The following is a 16,144-nucleotide window of genomic DNA, read 5'->3' on the forward strand; positions in this document are numbered from 1 at the left end:
GGATCCACGGGTGAGCCGCGAACTTCTTCTTATAGTGCAGCCCAGTCTGCTCCAAGGACAGACAACAAGTGGCCTGATTCCAGACTCCCAGGCTTCCAGAAGGAGGTGGCCACACTGGAAGCCCAGGCAGGACAGTCCTGCATGTTCCGGGCCGGGAGATCCGGTCTGCCCATTCCGCTGGCCGATTCCAGGCAGGGCGCTCAGGGCCGCTGAGAGCCCTGCACTCAGGTCCTGCTTCCCTGCAGCGTGTGCGTCTGTGTGTGTCTGTAGAGGGGGCGGTGGCTGATGGCTCCCACGGCTTCCGGTCAGGTGACCTCATGCCCTGGGGCTGACAGCCAGCATGGACACTGAGCTATCTTCGAGGGGAGGCACGGGGAGAAGTAGGGACACAGAAGCCATTGGAGAGGAGAACCCACCGTGGAACTCCTTGCACACTGGCTCGCCCCACCCGGGGACCCGCCTGCCCATCGTGGGCAGCAGGTCACACCCCAGCCCCCCACTCCTGAGGGCAGGGCACCTGCTCTTCCCACAGCACAGGGTCTCACATGAAGGAGACCCAGTGGGGACTGTCACTGTCACTGCCCCACTCCTGATACTATGTTTGGGGAGAATGAACCCCCTTGACTGGGTGATGGGACCCTGTGAGGAAAGAGGTGGCGGCCCCATCCAAGTCGGGGCCTGGCTGAGAGATGGAAACACAGGAGCCAACTGCAGGGCCTGGAGGCCAGGCTAACTGGAGGGGCACCCCCAGCCTTGGCTGGGCTCTCCAACTGTGACATTGTAGCTTTAGGGGACCTGGAGCAAGTGAGTGAATGTAATGGGGGTCTAAACTAGACCCTGAATGGGGCTTAAAGAAGGTATGAAGGATGTTACTGAGGTAGTGACAGTCATTGGAAGACTAACTCTGTGTCAGGCCATCCTGCTCCATCCATTTAAATCCCTGAGATCTGTGACCTTTACGTGGCTATGCAGGATTGTTAGAGGAGGTACGTGTGGACATATCTGGAGCACAATTCAGTCTGCAACCAACTTGCAAGTGGTTCCAGCAAACACAAAGGTGTGCACCCAGGCAAGCACAACACATACACAAACATATGCACGTGCACAGCACAAATATATTCACACACTAGCATATGAACACACATGCATGCATATGCCCATGCACACACTAATGTGTGCAAGTGCACATAACTATGGACATGCACAGCATATATATGCAAACAGTCACATGCACACGCATAGCGCACACACACAGGGAATAAAGTGAATCGGTAAAGCATTCATTCCTGGACACAAGTGAAGCTGACATGTATTTTTGCCTTTTCTTAGCTTTGATGTTTTCCACAATAAAAAGTTTATGAAAGGGGTTTCCCTGGTGGTGCAGTGGTTGAGAATCCGACTGCTGATGCAGGGGACATGGGTTCATGCCCCAGTCCGGGAGGAGCCATATGCCACGGAGCAGCTGGGCCTGTGAGCCATGGCCACTGAGCCTGTGCGTCCGGAGCCTGTGCTCTGCAACAGGAGAGGCCAGAACAGTGAGAGGCCCACGTACCACAAAAAAAAATGTTTAAGAAAAACATTAATGGCAAATGACTTTTTTTTGCGGTACACGGGCCTCTCACTGCCGTGGCCTCTCCGTTTCAGAGCACAGGCTCCAGATGCGCAGGCTCAGTGGCCATTGTTCACAGGTCCAGCCACCCCGTGGCATGTGGGATCTTCCCAGACCGGGGCACAAACCCGTGTCCTCTGCATCCACAGGCAGACTCCCAACCACTGCGTCACCAAGGAAGCCCACAAATGACTTTTGATTCATAGGACTTTCTGACGTTATTCCACAAATATTATGACAGGAGAAATGAATATAGATATTACATGTGTCCACTAATGGATGAATGGAGAAGAAAAACATGGTCTATCAATACAAGGGAATGTTATTCATCCTAAAAAGGAAGGCAATTCTGACACAGGCTGCAGCAGGGATGAGCCTTGCAGGCATTATGCTCAGTGATGGAAGATAGACACACACAAAAAGAAACAGTGCTTGATCCACTCATACAAGGCCCCTAGAGCAGTTGGAAACATAGAGACAGAAAGTAGGATGTTGAGTTCTAGGGGCTGAGGGAGGGATGATGGGGAGTGTGTGTTTAAGGGGGACTGTTTCAATTTTGCCAAATGAAAAAGCTGGAGGACGAGGCGGTCAGGTTTGCACAACAGTGCGAATTACTTCTTGACCCTGAAATGTGCACTTAAAAATGGTTAAGATAGTAAAGTTTACGTTATGTGTATTGGACCACAATTTTTAAAACTTTTATAAAACAACATGAAATAGTCCATGAATACTACAAGATGCACAACTTCTCTAACACCTGAGGGATTAAAACCATAAGAAAAATACTGTGCATACACCTACCAGAATGGCAGACATGAAAGACATAGTATCAAATATCAGCAGGATGTGGACCAATGGAAAGCCTGGTACGCAGCGGGGGAACGCAACCACTTCTGAGACAATCGGGCCTCAGATAGCGAAGTCCCTGCACAACACAGACCCGCAGTGCTCCTCCCAGCTGAACACAAACCCACCAGCCCTGCACCAGAACACATGGACATGGACTCCGCAGCCACAGGAGCCAAACCTGAAAGAACCTGAAGGCCACCACAAGCGGATGCAGAAATGAACCATGCACGCCCCTATGAAGGGATACTCCACAGCAATGGAGTACATTTTGTTTAAAGGTAGTAAAACTATAAAAATTATTTTTGAAAAAAAACTATAGTCACAGATGAAAGAATCTATAGTTCTGGCACCTAGGGATTGTCAAATGCTCCTAAAAATGGATTGTTGTGGAAATGTTTATTATAAGGAAATTGACATATTCTCTAGGAAGGATGGCGTGAATGGGCCTGCTACATTTTCTACATTGAAGACATATACAGGTTTTGATTCTACTTCTGTTAAATCAAGTGGGGCTTCATTGGATTTCTGCTACTGCGGAGATAATCAAATTCTGGGTAGGGGTCAGGATAAAATTAGCTATAGGTGTTCTTGTGTAATAATTACTGTTGAAAGTGTAAATGATCCATTTATTAGAAAGACTGAGAATAGGATAACTGCTACATTACTTCGTATGAGATTGTCTGTGCTATTGTCCCTAGAGCTCCAGTGAGTGAGTATTTTGAATGTGAAGCTCATCCAGATCTGAGGATGGAATAAATGGCTAGGTGTGATATGACTAATATAAATAATATGACTACATTCATATTAATTAGTGGATAAAATATGGGAAGAGGAATTCATTTTGTGAGAGCCAGGGTTAAGGCTAGCATTGGAGCAATAATATATAAATAGATGATGTTGATGGACATAGTGGTTCTTTAAAAAGTAATTTGAATACCTCAGCAATGGGTTGTAATAATCCATGGGGGCTGATGATTTTTGGCCCTTTCTGGATCTGTATATAGCCAAGGATTTTCCATTTAGTTAATATGAGTAATGCTATGGTGAATTAAATTGGGTAATTTGTGAAAGAATGTTGATTATACACATATTCTTAAGAAGAGGACTTGAACCAGTGCACATAAAGGTTTCCGTATTACATAAGTGTCGGGCTCTGCCACCATAACAAACCCTGATCTACAGTAAGGTATGTATAAATTAATTGAATGTAGATTATATCATCATTTAGTTTGAAGACATTTTGTAAAGTAAGCCGAATTGCTCTTGTCCTTTCATACTGGAAGAAATCTGCAATAGACAGAAACCAACAAGGATGACTCCAGTGTGAACTCAGATCACGTGAGAATTTAATCGTTGAACAAAGAGAAAATTAATAGCAGTTATACAATTGAAATGTCGTGATCCAGCATCAAGGACATAAACCATATTGCCGATAAGAACTCCAGAATACAATTCCACTGTTATCCCTAGTACAACTTGTTCCATTGATCAGTGTTTTAGAAGAACAGGTGATAAACCATTTTGACTAGTTGGTCTACATTTTAAACACTCAGAGGTGGGTTTATTCTCCAAAAAATAAATGGCGCACGGGCTCAAGACGCACCGGGTTCAGTAGTTGCGGCCCACAGGCTTAGTAGCTCGGTGGCACGTGGGATCTTCCCGGACTGGCGATCGAACTCGAGTGCCCTGCACTGGCAGATGAATTCTTAACAACTGCAAGACCAGGGAAGTACCAGAATCGCAGTCACCCTTCTAATATACCTTAAGCCCAAAGAATCCATGGAAAACTGTTACAGAAAATAAGACAATAAAATATTTTAAGGACTCTAACAGAAGCAATAGTACTCAGTTCATATAGACACATCCCAAGCAGTTCTGAAGTATATTAAAATGGAGGCTGCAATTTAAAAGGAAGATGAATTATACCCACAAACTCCCAATCTGTCCTGAAACGTTGCAATCTGAAACCCTATTGTAGGAAGCAGAAGATTCCAGGAGACATTCTGCCAATGAAGGACTCTAAACCCTCTGGTTGGAGAAGGAATTCTGGAAGGAAGGTATCCTCACCCAAGGAGAGCAGGTTGCTATACTTCTCTCACATCATATCCCTGTAAAATTCCTCCCGATCTTGGTCCAGGCTTTCTCACTCCTCTTGAGAGAAATCGATGGCCACATCCTGGAATATCAGCAGTCCTTGAAATTAAAAGTACACATGCCCTGTGGCCACGGAAAGAGTTCATAATGTGACCCAAGAAGAAAACAGCAAGTTAAGAGAACTGGTTTTGATTTAGAAGAGTGTCTTCCATTATTCAATAATATATATATATATATGTATACATATATAATATATATATATATTTTTTTTACAAAGTAACTTTCTCTACCTTATTTCTAAGTACAAGAAAAGAGTATGGCATGTGATCCACAAAACCAGTATAGAGACTATACTTATCTGGAAAAGAAATGATAAAATGATGGTTTCAAAAGAGGCATATGCATTTTTGAGTCTTTTATTTATATCAAAGTGGATAAAATGTGTGTATTTCTCAGACAGAGAACACATGTCGAGGTAGAAATGTACCTTTCAACTCTTCACGGGTATACAAGTTCACTGGAGAGATTGTAAAAGTGCAGATTGTGTTTCAGTAGGTTCAGTGGGCCTGAGTTTTATTTTTTTAACAAGCTCAATTTAAACTAGTGATGTCACAGTCTCTGATTCATTAAGGACAATTGTGAAGAGCAGAGACATAATTAGAAACGTAAAAATTCATATTTAACTTTGAACTGAAAGAGTTTTATGGATTTTACACATTTAATAGGATAGTAAGCACAGCAACAACAATCATTTGTGAATATTTACTATAGACTGTATCTTTCTAACATTTTTGTGTAGGATTCCAGGAAAAATGCCTGGGCTGTGGCCACAGTGGGCGGGGCCCCAGGCCGGGCCGCACCTCCAGGACCCCGGACAGGGCCCCGCAGTCCTGGCGGCTCCTGCCCTGGGCGCCCCCCTCCCTCCCGGAAGGCATCAGGTCAGAGGGGCCCACCCCCTGTGCCCAGAACGGAGCCCGCATTTCCGCAGAGCTGGAACTCCCTGCTAGGGGTCTCTTCCCTCAGCCATCAGGGAACTGCCCTGGAGTCTGAGGGGAGTGCGGCCTCACTGAGGCTGCTGGCTCTGAAGGGGCCCTGGTGGATGAAGTCACGACAGTCGTGGGGACGGCGGGCCGGGTAAGTGGGCGCGGACCCTCCGCCTGGTCCAGTGCCCGGGATGCTGCACAAGACCAGTTTCTGAGGGGCAGGGTTTCGCTGCCACCCGGCGCTGTTGTGCAGAAAGAGCTGACCCCAGCGTCTGGTCCCAGGAAACTTTGGTCCCTCCTCTCGCCCCCACCCTCGGCCTGGCTCACAGGGTCTTGGGGACGTTGGGAGGGGCTCGGCCTGAGCGTCCTGAGGGGAAACGGGGCAAGGGAGGTGCAGGTTCCGGCTGCGGCTGAAAACTCCTCCTGAGGCTCGCAGGCCCCTTATTCAGCGGAGCCCCTCTGCACTCCTTCCTCCCTGAGCTAAAGTACCCTGGGGAGCAGGCAGGGCCGGGGACTGGCACGAGTAATGGGGAACATCCAAAGGTGATTGTTAACTAAGGAAAACCAGCTCTCCCAAGGTGAGGAATGCAGCGCTTTTCTTTGTATGGGAAGATGCCAGAGTCTGGGCTCACTGAAATCCTTCCTTTGATATGCACCTCAGCTCTCTGGGGCCAGTATTCTGTATTTGCATATGCTGAGTTCCTCAGGGCCCACCAGCTCCCATTGGAGGGCTGCAAGTGCTGATGACTGTGAGGTCCTTTGTTTACTGAGATGGCAGGGAATATTCCGTTTCTCACAGGCTTGAGGGGCAGACAGTAAAAAAGAGTCAGAGAGTCTCACTCGGCATGTACCTTGGTTTACATATAGGTAATATTTATACTTAATTGTGCTAATAGAGTTTCTCAAGTCCAATCACCTTGTACGCCTGCCCTCTAGGTATTAATTTCAGCAATATCCTAAGATAAACGCTTATAGAATTGACTTAATCCAGTTAGATAAGATAATAATTTTTAAAGGAAACCCAATAGAAATATAACAACGAAAGCTTTACCACTAAAGGCTGGGTCTGGAACAACGTAAATAAATGTTCCATTGTTAAAATAGTGAAAGATGTATTCAATAGAAATATCAACAAAAATGACAAATAGTAAGGGTAGCAGAATGATAAAATGTTCTATCTTTATCATTCAAGTGGCAGAAAATCATTTATTAGTAGGCACTGGGGCCAGAAGATGCCTGAATTTATATCCTAGGCATATTTGTGCAGTTGTTTCAACAAGTAACTGAAAGACAAAATGGAAAAACAAGGAGGTTTGTGCCTGCGATCATGTTGACGTGAAACCAGGGATGGCCACCTTGTGCCAGGTGAGTTAAGTTTACCTGGCAGGTAGACCGCAGAGCTCCTGAGAAGCCAGGGTTGGAAGTTTTCTGCTGGGTGCCCCTTAGGTTCTGTGACTCGATTGTTTGTGAGTCATGTTTCGGGAAAGACCTGATCACAGGAAAAGGGTGGGAACAGAGTGATTTGGGGAGCAGCTAACCACATTCATCACAGCTCATGGCCTGAATGAATTTTACAGAAACAGGAAAAGAAATGCTTATGGAATCAGAGAATGTGAGGGCTGGACAATCCCAGAAAATGAGGAACACCCATTCCATTTTCCAGATGGGCAAACAGAGGTCCAGCAAGGTGAAATCCCTCACCCAAGTTGCACTCGTCTCTCCTCCCCACTACCTGGTTCATGAAAGCAGGACTCTTCCTGTCTTGATCACTGCTGAACCTCCAAATGGGCCAGGCATCTAGCGGCTGCTCCAAAAATTTCCGTTGACTGTAGGAACAATGCTGTTTCTTTCTTTCTCACTCTTATTCAGGATTGGGCCAAGAACTCCCCAGGGTGCAATGTAATTGGATAAATGTAGATATTAGTTGAGTTTTGTTGTGATGAGGACTTAGGCTATGAAGGTAACAGACTTGGTTCATAACTCGGTTCTGTCACTGAAGAGCTGTTTGGCTTTGGGAAAATTACTAAACCTCTCTGAGCTTATTTCCTCATTTGTAAGGTGGGGATAAATCTACCTGAGCCAGCAGAGCACCTGCATGAGAGATGTGCACTAAATATCGGTCTTTCTCACTCTCCCACGACATCTCTCTGTTCTTCCCAGAGAAGTTGTATAGAAGGATATAATACTTTAAAAAAATAATTAATTAATAAATTAATTTTTGTCTGCGTTGGGCCTTCGTTGCTACGTACGGGGTTTCTCTAGTTGCAGCGAGTGGGGGCTACTCCTTGTTGTGGTGTGAGGGTTTCTCACTGCGGTGGATTCTCTTGGTGCACTTGTTTTAGAGCACCGGCTTTAGACGTGTGGGCTTCAGTAGTTGTGGCCTGCAGGCTCAGTACTTGTGGCGAATGGGCTTAGCTTCCCTGCGGCATGTGGGATCTTCCCAGACCAGGGCTCGAACCCATGTCCCCTGCCTTGGCAGGCAGATTCTTAACCACTGCATCACCAGGAATTTCCCAGAATCGAAGTTTCCCTTCTAATATACCTTAAACTGAAAGAATCCATGGAAAACTGTTACAGAAAATGAGAAGCAATAGTACTCAGCTCATAGAGACACATCCCAATCAGTTCCAAAGTATATTAAAATGGAGGCTGCAATTTAAAAGGAAGATGAATTATACCCATAAACTCCCAAACTGTCCTAAAACGTTGCAATCTGAAACCCTATTGTAGGAAGCAGAAGATTCCAGGAGACATTCTGCCAATGAAGGACTCTAAACCCTCTGGTTGGAGAAGGAATTCTGGAACGAAGGTATCCTCACCCAAGGAGAGAAGGTTCTTATACTTCTCTCACATCACATCCCTGTATAATTGGTCCAGGCTTTCTCACCTCTCTTGAAAGAAATCAATGGCCCCATCCTGGAATATCAGCAGTCCTTGAAATTAAAAGTACACATGCCCTGTGGCCACGGAAAGAGTTCATAATGTGACCCAAGAAGAAAACAGCAAGTTAAGAGAACTGGTTTTGATTTAGAAGAGTGTCTTCCATTATTCAATAATATATATATATATATATATATATATATATATATATATATATATTTTTTTTTTTTTACAAAGTAACTTTCTCTACCTAATTTCTAAGTACAAGAAAAGAATATGGCATGTGATCCACAAAACCAGTATAGAGACTATACTTATTTGGAAAAGAAATGATAAAATGATGGTTTCAAAAGAGGTATATGCATTTTTGAGTCTTTTATTTATATCAAAGTGGATAAAATGTGTGTATTTCTCAGACAGAGAACACATGTCGAGGTAGAAATGTAACTTTCAACTCCTCATGGGTATACAAGTACACCAGGGAGGTTGAAAAAGTGCAGATTGTGTTTCAGTAGGTTCGGTGGGCGTGAGTTTTATTTTTTTAACAAGCTCAATTTTAACTAGTGATGTCACAGTCTCTGATTCATTAAGGACAATTGTGAAGAGCAGAGACATAATTAGAAACGTAAAAATTCATATTTAACTGTGAATGAAAAGTGTTTTATGGATTTTACACGTTTAATAGGATAGTAAGCAAGCAACAACAATCATTTGTGAATATTTACAATAGACTGTGTATCTTTCTAACATTTTTGTGTAGGATTCCAGGAAAAGGGCCTGGGCAGTGGCCACAGTGGCCGGGGCCCCAGGCCGGGCTGCACCTCGAGGACGCCCGATGGGGCCCTGCAGTCTTTGCCCAAACTAATGAACAGTTGAAAGTCAAATGTAATACTTCATCAGACGACGTAAAAATGCTTGCACGCTGGCAAGGATTGTAGAGAACACAAATAGACCCAGAGCAACCTTTGCCAAAAGAGAATATTGTGCTCAATGTACAGCCATAGCTCTTTTCCATATGAGCAAACAGTCAGGAGGATAAAAGAACTTGGTCAAACTCACACAAGTAAGTAGGACAGAATCTGGTCTGTCTGTCCTAAGCGTTGTGTTCTTTAACCACCAGGCTAGCTTTTCTCAGATCTGATTCATGCATACTGTAACCATATAGCTCTGTTTGCCTTGAATCTTCCCTGTTTATACGTATGCCTGCTGCCATTTTAAATACGGCCCACTCTGACTCCCCAAAGCAACCGAGAAGGCACAATCGTTTGGTCACGATATACATGGACCACTGTGCTGGGACTACCCAGGAAGCTTATTTAAATAGTGCAACTTAGGGCTTCCCTGGTGGCGCAGTGGTTGAGAGTCCGCCTGCCGATGCAGGGGACACGGGTTCATACCCCGGTCCTGAAGATCCCACATGCCGTGGAGCGGCTGGCTCTGTAGGCCATGGCCGCTGAGCCTGCACTCCGCAACAGGAAAGGCCACAAGAGTGAGAGGCCCACGCACCACACACACACACACACACACACACACACACACACACACACACACACACACCCACACACACACACATACAAAACTGGCAACTTCCTGAGCCCTACTCCAAATCTAGATAAGTTTTCTGAGGGTTGTCTCAAGAATTCAGGTACAAGTCTTTTTAAGTGCTTTTGTGGAAGTCCCCAGGTGAGTCTCTCACTCTCCGAAGTTAAGAAACTGTTTATTGGGCCTTCCCCAGATGCCCAGCCAGGTCCTGTTAAGGTTGGAGTCCCCGCACCACATCAGAGGAATGCTCCCGGCCAAGTCATCTCTGGAGCCTTGGAGAATCTGAATGGTCTCATGCTGGCCCACCTGCCACGACAAACCTCCTCCAGAGCATTCCCCTTCACACTTCACCTTCTACCACTCCCAAAGGCAGTCTGCTCCAATGAGGCCTGACTTTGTCTGTCCTAAGGGGCACCCGCTGATTCAAGCACTTTAGGAGAACAAGGTGCTGTGCTTCTCAACCAGGGTGGCCCAACCTCTAAAATGGTAGTCCAAGCAGTCTCTACCTCCTGGGCACATCCCCTCTGCAACAGCCCAAGTACACGAATGTCCCATCTTTGCTTTCTCAAGGTCGGCAACAGGGAGTCCCCTCCTAAAGAAGGTTCTCTCTCATTGCCACACTATCCAAGGCTGCCCCAAATGTCCTTCCTTCCTGTTGGCCTGCTCAGGCTAAGGGCAGAATCGTCTCTTTCCTTCTCTGAGACGGACCAAATCGTCTTAGTAACACTTCTTCACGGTGTTGACCATGTCTTTCACGGGGGCTGCTGCTGAGCCTTTCTCTCATCCTTTCATGGTGGAGAGAGAGAGAGAGAGGTTTCTAATGATTTTTACCTCGAGGGGAGAGGGCGATTGTTATGATTATGTGATCATTCTGTATTATGTCTTTTCGACAGGAATTTGTTTGGACTTTCACGTTAAAGTAGGCCCACCATTCCCACTTTGTGAGGTCATTCAGCACCCTCATTTTGCACCTTTAACATCTCTCTCAGTATCACCTTGGAAATGTTTGAAACGGCATGAGTTTGTCCTCATGTTCCTATCAGCTGGGAATCCGGGGCCCCAACATGAACCTAACCATTGAGCGCAACACCTCTCCACGACCTGTGTAACACTGGGTAGGCCCCTTCACATCTCAGGTTTTTTAAGCCCTCGGGTGTAAAAATGGGAGGGTTCTATGAATCTATATTTGGGGCAGGACAAGGTCGAGAAGAGTGTGTCTCTGCTATTCTTCTTCCAAAGTGGAATGTCTGCCTTCTCTTCCCCATGGGTCCACATGTCACTTGTCCTTCAGGACCACTGCCAAGGAGCCTTCCCTGATTCCCCAGTCCACACAAATCTCTGCCTCTTAGGGTCAGGGCCGTACAACCTAGCTGCCTCCTAACGTTCATCTTGCCTCTCAAGCCGATCTCACGATGTGGGTCTCTCTTGCCCTCCTGTGGCCCCTGGGGCTGTGCCAGCCCACCGGCACGCCCCACGTGGGGTGTCTACTAGACTAGGGCATGGGTGGGGAGGCCCCGGTGTGAGGGCCCAGGCAGAGTACCTCTGCCTCCACCCTGCTCTCCTCCACAGAACTGCCCCTCCTCCTCAAGCCTGACCCCCAAGTCACAGGTTCCATACGATGACCTCACTGGCTAGTGAGGACCTCACCGGCATTCCACAGTTTCCATGGAAGTGTAACTGTGCAAACAAACTTTGCTGCCCTCAGAGAAACTTCCCTACTGGTTCTCCACCAGAGACCAATCTCTTTGGTTGTCTGAGACAGAATGTGTGACCGGATCCTCTACACATATTCCAACCTGTGCTCTGTTCCCTGGCTGGGCGGTGCAGGAGGAACAGCGAGACAGGGCATCTGCGGAACAGGCGTGGGGTACACACAACCTCACCTGGCTGCCACGTGTTTCTGTGGCTCTTGCCCACTACGTACACCCGAGTGCTTTCCCAGATGTAAGTAATACCAGTGTGACCTGGGACATCTTCAGGGTCCCACAGTGCTCACTGCTGAGGACAAGTGAAAGGTCAGCCCCGGACTAGTGTGCAGGAAGCTTCTGATCTTTATAAATATAGCCTTCCACTTTGGGCTACAGGATGCTTCCATTCAGACCCTTTCCTGATGGGCCTCTTAGCAAAAGACAAGTGCGTTGTTGTGGGCAAGTGGTAAATGGAGCAGTTTGAGGAAGAGGGCCACTCTTGAACCACACCTTCAAACCCAGGCACCTCTGTGCTGGCACGGAGACATCGAGATCGGTCCCCTCAGACACATCCCATACTGAGCTGCTGAGTACTAGGGGAGAGGGTGGTGCCATAGTCATGGGAAGGACGGAAGAACCAAGGGGCGGGGGGTGACGAAGTGCTAGTGAGACCGGAGGGCTGAGGAGATGGTGCCCCAGGAGGCTGGGTTGATGTGAGCCTAGATATGGTACCCAGAAGCCGGGTTCTAAGTCTCCTGTTCACTCTGCCTCAGTAGTGGACCTCGTGCTACTCTAGATACAAGGATCCCAGGGCGAGAGTTCAGTGTGTTTGAAACAGGCAGTATACATGGGGCCCAAGAGGGGTGGCCAAGGTGGGAGTGGTCCTGAACCAAGTTATATTAGATGATTGTTTTCGAAATCTTGAAAGGCATTTCCATGAAAGCCTCAGAAATGACAGACAGCAAGAAATGGTTGGTTTCTCTGTTGTGGAAGGGACAGATGGAGAGGATCATGAGTGCAATGACTTTCGGCTTCTACTGTTTTCCCTGGAAACGGTGAAGACACTTCCTCATGTGCTGCAGCCGTAGGCTCCAGGAATTGCCTTTGCAGCCAGTTTCCCTTCTCCAGGGACTCAGAGAGGTGATGGGCCAAGGCTGTGCTTTGGATGTCCAGTAGATGAAAGGTCTTCGGCCAGAAACTGGGAGAGACTTGAGAGAGGGAAATCCTGCCAGGAGACTGTGTACAGCCGAAGGGACTGATCACTTCTGATTTTCTTTGCAGCAGCAGCGGCTCCCGTTTCTCCTCCAACACCTGGTCACTACCACGTCCTCTACCGGGGATGTGAAGAAACGCAGTTGGGCTGGCACGGGGAGACCTACTGCCTGGCTGGTGGCTACCGGGCCTACGGGGACGTTCCTTTGGCCACACCAGCAAAGGTGGAAGCCAAGAAGCCAGTCCCCAGACGAGCTCTGAAGAGAAAGCGTGCTCCGGAGGAGTTGGACGGAGATCTCTGCTGCTCCAGACCGAAAATCCGGCGATTGCAGGAGTCAAGCAGCTTACTAGGATTACAAGGTGCTGTGATGCTCAAGCAGAGTGGCCCCACCTCTGGGCACATCCCCTCTGCAACAGCCCAAGTACACGAATGTCCCATTTTGGCTTTTGCAAGGTCGGCAACAGGGAGTCCCTTCCTAAAGAAGGTTCTCTCTCATTGCCACACTATCCAAGGCTGCCCCAAATGTGCTTCCTTCCTGTGGGCCTGCTCAGGCTAAGAGCAGAGTCATCTCTTTCCTTCTCTGAGTCGGACCAAATCGTCTTAGTAACACCTCTTCACAGTGTTGACCATGTCTTTCACGGGGGCTGCTGCTGAGCCTTTCTCTCATCCTTTCATGGTGGAGAGAGGGAGAGAGAGGATTCTAATGATATTTACCTCTAGGGGAGAGGGCGAGTGTCATGATTATGTGATCATTCGGTATGATGTCCTTTCGACAGGAATTTGTTTGGACTTTCACGTTAACGTGGGCCCACCATTCCCACTTTGTGGGGTCATTCAGCACCCTCATTTTGCACCTTTCACATCTCTCTCAGTATCACCTTGGAAATGTTTGAAACGGCATGAGCTCTTCCTCACGTTCCTATCAGCTGTGAATCCGGGGGCCCAACATGAACCTAACCATTGAGTGCAACACCTCTCCACGACCTGTGTTAACACTGGGGAGGCCCCTTCACCTCTAGGGTTTTTGAAGCCCTCGGGTGTTAAAATGGGAGGGTTCTATGAATTTATATTTGGGGCAGGACAAGGTCGAGAAGAGTGTGTCTCTGCTATTCTTCTTCCAAAATGGAATGTCTGCCCTCTCTTCCCCATGGGTTCACATGTCACTTGTCCTTCAGGCCCACTGCCAAGGAGCCTTCCCTGATTCCCCAGTCCACACAAATCTCTGCCTCTTAGGGTCAGGGCCCTACAACCTAGCTGCCTCCTCACGTTCATCTTGCCTCTCAAGCCGATCTCACGATGTGGGTCTCTCTTGCCCTCCTGTGGCCCCTGGGGCTGTGCCAGCCCACCGGCACGCCCCACGTGGGGTGTCTACTAGACTAGGGCATGGGTGGGGAGGCCCCGGTGTGAGGGCCCAGGCAGAGTACCACTGCCTCCACCCTGCTCTCCTCCACAGAACTGCCCCTCCTCCTGAAGCCTGCCCCTCAACTCACACGTTCCTTATAGGACCTCACTGGCTAGTGATGACCTCACAGGCCTTCTCACAGTTTCCATGGCAGGGTAACGATGCAAACGTGCTGCTGCCCTCAGAGATACTTCCCTACCGGTTCTCCACCAGAGACCAATCTCTTTGGTTGTCTGAGAGAGAATCCCTCACCAGACCTTCTGCATTTACTCTAACCTGTCCTACGTTCCCTGAGAGGGCAGTGCACGAGGTACACCGACACCGGGCATCTGTCCAAGAGGCATGGTGTACGCACAACTTCCCCTGGCTGCCACATGCTCCCTGGGGCTTGCCCAGCACATACACCTGAGCACTTTCCCAGCTGTAACGAATACCAGTGACCCGCGGCACCTTCAAGGACCCACAGTGCTCACTGCTGAGGACAAGTGAAAGGTCATCCCTGGACAAGTGTGCAAGAAGGTTCTGATCTTTATCAAAGGAGCCTTCCCCTTTGGGCTACAGGATGCTTCCATTCAGACCCTTTCCTGATGGGCCTCTTAGCAAAAGACAAGTGCGTTGTTGTTGGCGAATGGTCAATGGAGCAGTTTGAGGAAGAGGGCCACCCTTGAACCGCACCTTCAAACCCAGGCACCTCTGTGCTGTCGTGTAGACATCTAGATCGGTCCCGTCAGACACATCCCATACTGAGCGGCTGAGTACTAGGGCCGACGGTGGTGCCCTATTGATGGCAGGAGCGGAAGAACCAAGGGGGCGTGATGAAGTGCTAGTGAGACCGGAGGGCTGAGGAGATGGTGTCCCAGGAGGCTGGGTTGATGTGAGCCTAGACATGGTACTCAGAACCCGGTTCTGAGTCTCCCGATCACTCTGCCTCAGTATGTGGCCTGTTCTAATCGAGATAAAAGGATCAGAGGACTAGAGTTCCGTGTGGTTGAAACGGGCACTGTAAAAGTGGGACCCAAGAGGGGTTGCCAAGGTGGGAGGGGTTCTGAACCAACTTATATTAGATTACCTTTTTCCAAAACTTGAACGATATTTCCATTAAAGCCTCAAAAGTGATAGACTGCAAGAAATGTTTTCTCTGTTGTGGAAGGGAGAGATGGAGAGGATCATGCTTGCAATGACTTTCGTGTTCTACTGTTTGCCCTGGAAACGGTGAAGGGACTCCCTCATCTGCTGCAGCCGTAGGCCCTAGGAATCGCTTTTGCAGCCAGGGTCCCTTCTCCAGGGACTCAGAGAGGTGATGGGCCAAGGCTGTGTTTTGGATGTCCAATAGATGAAAGGTCTCTGGCCAGAAACTGGGAGAGACATGAGAGAGGGAGATTCGGCCAGGAGACTGTGCACAGCAGAAGGGACTGATCACTTTTGATTTTCTTTGCAGCAGCAGCGGCTCCCGTTTCTCCTCGTACAGCTGGTCACTGCCACGTCCTCAACCGAGGGTGTGGGGAAACGCAGTTGGGCTGCCATGGGGAGACATACTGCCGGGCTGGTGGCTACCAGGCCTACGGGGATGTTCCTTCGGCCACGCCAGCAAAGGTGGAAGCGGAGCAGGAGCCAGTCGCCAGACGTGCGCCCAAGAGAAAGCGCGCTCCGCAAGACTCGGACGAAGATCTTTGCTCCCGACCCAAAATCCGGCGATTGTAGCATGGTGCCAGGAGGCGGACTCCACAGAATCTTGCTGGCTGAGCCATTCTCAAGAGAGGGCCATGGCAAAGCTCACAAGGTTACCACCCGACCCCCCCCCCACAACCCCCCATTTCCTGCTCCCCAAAGCAAGAACAGGATGGAGAGTCAAGCAGCACACACCCTGCCCCGAGATTCACATGC

Source organism: Kogia breviceps, chromosome 11 (assembly GCF_026419965.1).
Source record: "Kogia breviceps isolate mKogBre1 chromosome 11, mKogBre1 haplotype 1, whole genome shotgun sequence".
Classification (NCBI taxonomy): Eukaryota; Metazoa; Chordata; class Mammalia; order Artiodactyla; family Physeteridae; genus Kogia; species Kogia breviceps.